The 5,339-nt window shown below is 41.6% G+C and overlaps 1 long non-coding RNA gene across 1 annotated transcript in view; it reads left to right on the top strand.

Annotated features, from left to right (window-relative positions):
• Window positions 1-3,913: 3,913 nt before the first annotated feature.
• The window catches only part of LOC115186727 (uncharacterized), a 9,687-nt gene continuing 8,261 nt past the window's right edge, over window positions 3,914-5,339 (top strand). Inside the window, exon 1 of the long non-coding RNA XR_003875862.1 lies at window positions 3,914-4,397. This is a non-coding gene — a long non-coding RNA (uncharacterized LOC115186727). The remainder of the gene's footprint in view (window positions 4,398-5,339) is intronic.

The following is a 5,339-nucleotide window of genomic DNA, read 5'->3' as shown; positions in this document are numbered from 1 at the left end:
ACGTTTGGGTAATTTCGATAACAACATATGACGCCCCGTGCGAGGAATCTAAAATAGGATGAAGCTTTTATTTTGATTCAGCATATATAAAATTGAAAAGCAGAGTACATAATATACCAAGTTTATGATTACATTATGGGAATTGTAGACCGGAATTATTGGTGCGTGTGTGTTCCGGAGAATAGCCTCCGTGTTGTGCTCTGACGTAGTCAGTGGGTAGCATAAACTATACATGTATGTATGATGGCTGATAAAGCTATCTGAGAAATAGCGCGTTTGGCCAAACGCTGGGCTATTTGTGCCTCGCGCGTTTCAGACGCGTGTTGGCTAGGTCATTATTAATTTCTCGAGCGAGGACAAAGAGCCAGCCGATTTAAATTTAGGAGAGATTAGCTTGACCAGCGATAAGTATCTCTCTGTCTCTCGCGTTTCGATGCGAGTAGACCACGGTGCATTTCGTTGTTTCCCGCGAGTTCCGGTTAAAACATCGTCAAATATCGCCGAAAAGGGTTTGAACATAATACGTTATAAGTAAAACCTTTCCCTTGCCAAGGGAATCCTATGTTGAGCATTTTTCAGGCATAAAGTAGCATTAGCTTGCTCGAGATGCTGAGCTAACAAAAGGGAAAACAGCCATTTTGTTTGTGCCACATTGTAATTCATCCGACTTGCGGAATGAAAGTCCCGCCCTGGGTACTTCCGTTGGATTTCAGCGTGTGCCAGCAGGGACCTTTGAAGAAGTCACCAGTACTTTCCTTCAAGAATAATTAGTCAGGTGACACTCAAGTCGTTACTCGTGATATCCAGACGGATATCGATGTCTAATTCAATTGAACTAATAAGTGAAATTGCCAGATTTACATTCTCAAGTTTAACAGGGAGTCAACACTGAGACCAGGGTCTCTTCCACCTTTATAACACTGTTAACAGGGAGTCAACATTGAGACCAGGGTCTCTTCCACCTTTATAACACTGTTAACAGGGAGTCAACACTGAGACCAGGGTCTCTTCCACCTTTATAACACTGTTAACAGGGAGTCAACACTGAGACCAGGGTCTCTTCCACCTTTATAACACTGTTAACAGGGAGTCAACACTGAGACCAGGGTCTCTTCCACCTTTATAACACTGTTAACAGGGAGTCAACACTGAGACCAGGGTCTCTTCCCATACTTAAGGTCACCCTCTTCCACCTTTATAACACTGTTAACAGGGAGTCAACACTGAGACCAGGGTCTCTTCCACCAATATAACACTGTTAACAGGGAGTCAACATTGAGACCAGGGTCTCTTCCACCTTTATAACACTGTTAACAGGGAGTCAACATTGAGACCAGGGTCTCTTCCACCTTTATAACACTGTTAACAGGGAGTCAACATTGAGACCAGGGTCTCTTCCACCTTTATAACACTGTTAACAGGGAGTCAACACTGAGACCAGGGTCTCTTCCACCTTTATAACACTGTTAACAGGAGTCAACACTGAGACCAGGGTCTCTTCCACCTTTATAACACTGTTAACAGGGAGTCAACACTGAGACCAGGGTCTCTTCCACCTTTATAACACTGTTAACAGGGAGTCAACACTGAGACCAGGGTCTCTTCCACCTTTATACCACTGTTAACAGGGAGTCAACACTGAGACCAGGGTCTCTTCCACCTTTATAACACTGTTAACAGGGAGTCAACATTGAGACCAGGGTCTCTTCCACCTTTAAACCACTGTTAACAGGGAGTCAACACTGAGACCAGGGTCTCTTCCACCTTTATAACCCTGTTAGCAGGGAGTCAACACTGAGACCAGGGTCTCTTCCACCTTTATAACACTGTTAACAGGGAGTCAACACTGAGACCAGGGTCTCTTCCACCTTTATACCACTGTTAACAGGGAGTCAACACTGAGACCAGGGTCTCTTCCACCTTTATAACACTGTTAACAGGGAGTCAACACTGAGACCAGGGTCTCTTCCACCTTTATAACACTGTTAACAGGGAGTCAACACTGAGACCAGGGTCTCTTCCACCTTTATAACACTGTTAACAGGGAGTCAACACTGAGACCAGGGTCTCTTCCACCTTTATAACCCTGTTAACAGGGAGTCAACACTGAGACCAGGGTCTCTTCCACCTTTAAACCACTGTTAACAGGGAGTCAACACTGAGACCAGGGTCTCTTCCACCTTTATACCACTGTTAACAGGGAGTCAACACTGAGACCAGGGTCTCTTCCACAAGGGAGACCTGCACATACAATACATAGACATACACACACAATACATAGACAAACAGTAAAGAAAAACACATTCCTCCCTAATCAATATTTGAAATTTGCCCAATCGTCCAATTGCAGTGTATTTTGTAGTTGGTTCCAGCTATGAGGTGGTGTTGTAAAACTGATGTTGACCTCACACACGTGTTGTTCTGCAGACTGATGGGGAACAGTGGAATGGGCTGTAGGGACTTATGTTACATGTATCTATATTAATCCACTAGTGTTGTTCTGCAGACTGATGGGGAACAGTGGAATGGGCTGTAAGGACTTATGTTACATGTATCTATATTAATCCACTGGTGTTGTTCTGCAGACTGATGGGGAACAGTGGAATGGGCTGTAGGGACTTATGTTACATGTATCTATATTAATCCACTGGTGTTGTTCTGCAGACTGATGGGGAACAGTGGAATGGGCTGTAGGGACTTATGTTACATGTATCTATATTAATCCACTGGTGTTGTTCTGGAGACTGATGGGGAACAGTGGAATGGGCTGTAGGGACTTTTTCAACACAGCTGTGGTTTAGCACAATCTCCTGATTTATTCCGCTTTCAAGTTGTCTTTGAACTTTCAGTTCTCCTTTGTGCAGTTAACTGAGAATACTCAGCAGTAAATTAATGTGCTTTCATTAGTATCTCTCTGCCTTCCCATTGGCTGTCTCTGGATTCTGACCCTCCCTCACAGACCACCATTTCGATGTCACATAACCCTTGTGTGTGTGTGTGTGTGTGTGTGTGTGTGTGTGTGTGTGTGTGTGTGTGTGTGTGTGTGTGTGTGTGTGTGTGTGTGTGTGTGTGTGTGTGTGTGTGTGTGTGTGTGTGCGTGATGCAGAAGCCTAATGGATTATTATGTGTCCATTTTCCATTTAAAATGTGTTTTGTCAGAATTTTGGGCACAGCATTTGTCTCCATAGCAACATGGACAATACTGGTTAAAGCTGAATAGTTTAAGGATCTGAGATCATTTATTGTCTTCACCTCAAACTAACCAGAGTTTCAGTAAACCAGTTTATAAACTACAGAACACAGCTTTATAAGAACACTATAAGAAGGAGAAAACATGTATGCAGTCAAATTCACTGTTATCTTTCTACCTTCCTCCATGTCTCATATTCACTGTTATCTTTCTACCTTCCCCCATGTCTCATATTCACTGTTATCTTTCTACCTTCCTCCATGTCTCATATTCACTGTTATCTTTCTACCTTCCTCCATGTCTCATATTCACTGTTATCTTTCTACCTTCCTCCATGTCTCATATTCACTGTTATCTTTCTACCTTCCCAATACCTTCCCCCAGTTTAAAGATGGCTTAATGCAGTGTGCAGCATAAATTGCATAGTCCTTTAGTCTCTATGGGCCAGATGGTCAGTTGGTGAGGGCCACAGCATAGTCCTTTAGTCTCTATGGGCCAGATAGCCAGTTGGTGAGGGCCACAGCATAGTCCTTTAGTCTCTATGGGCCAGATGGCCAGTTGGTGAGGGCCACAGCATAGTCCTTTAGTCTCTATGGGCCAGATATCCAGTTGGTGAGGGCCACAGCATAGTCCTTTAGTCTCTATGGGCCAGATAGCCAGTTGGTGAGGGCCACAGCATAGTCCTTTAGTCTCTATGGGCCAGATAGCCAGTTGGTGAGGGCCACAGCATAGTCATTTAATCTCTATGGGCCAGATGCCTAGTTGGTGAGGGCCACAGCATAAGGATATAAACTTTTCAGATGGGGGTCATAACATCCAGTCACATAGGTTTACAGCAGCTGACAGTTGCACCTTCATTGCTAATAACTCAAACGGTCTTATTCAGATTAAAACAATCTCTGTACAGATGTAGGATCTGAATTTGACCATCCTGTTGCAGGACAACGATGCTGCAATGCAGTTCATTTTAAACTTGTATTGTATTTGAGATTTAAAAAGGCTTTTGGAGTCTGTAATAGAGGCTACTTCCTCTGCAAGAAAACAAGCGTCCGCACCACATGACTGTCAGGAGTTATGTGATTTCCTCATATGAAACTAAAAGTAGCCTCCGCAGTTACAAAAAGGCTGTTGAAACTGTGGCAAACACTTGTCAGCAACATTAGAAGTTGGATAAATGTGTTGATTTGAAGGAAAGACGGGCAGACTGGTAAGTCTACTGTAGGCTAAATATAACTATTATAAAGTTATGTTGTGGTCAGACAAAGCTTGAGATATGATCCTTTATCATGCTGACTGACCTGAAGGTCTCTGTAGGAAATGAGATATGATCCTTTATCATGCTGACTGACCTGAAGGTCTCTGTAGGAAATGTTGTGAACATATCAGGTCTAGGCTACATGCTCTGGTATTTAGACTGAAAACTGATTTGTAGGTGATCAGTCCTGCTACTGATAGTTTATGTGAACAGATCTGAACAGGTTTAAACTGGTCATCTATGATATCTTGGCTATAGCTGAGGTATAGACCTTGATCTGCATATCACTAACAAACTACTACTATACATTATAACCTAGTCTACTTTACATAATATAACATCTACATATCACTAACAACCCACTACTATACATTATAACCTAGTCTACTTTACATAATATAACATCTACATATCACTAACAAACCACTACTATACATTATAACCTAGTCTACTTTACATAATATAACATCTACATATCACTAACAACCCACTACTATACATTATAACCTAGACTACTTTACATAATATAACATCTACATATCACTAACAACCCACTACTATACATTATAACCTAGCCTACTTTACATAATATAACATCTACATATCACTAACAACCCACTACTATACATTATAACCTAGCCTACCTTACATAATATAACATCTACATATCACTAACAAACCACTACTTTACATTATAACCTAGCCTACTTTACATAATATAACATCTACATATCACTAACAACCCACTACTATACATTATAACCTAGCCTACTATACATAATATAACATCTACATATCACTAACAACCCACTACTATACATTATAACCTAGCCTACTATACATAATATAACATCTACATATCACTAACAACCCACTACTATACATTATAACCTA

The sequence above is a fragment of the Salmo trutta genome, unplaced genomic scaffold (assembly GCF_901001165.1).
Source record: "Salmo trutta unplaced genomic scaffold, fSalTru1.1, whole genome shotgun sequence".
Taxonomy (NCBI): domain Eukaryota; kingdom Metazoa; phylum Chordata; class Actinopteri; order Salmoniformes; family Salmonidae; genus Salmo; species Salmo trutta.
Note: the sequence above shows the minus strand (reverse complement) of the source record. Positions and strands in the feature narration are given on the sequence as shown.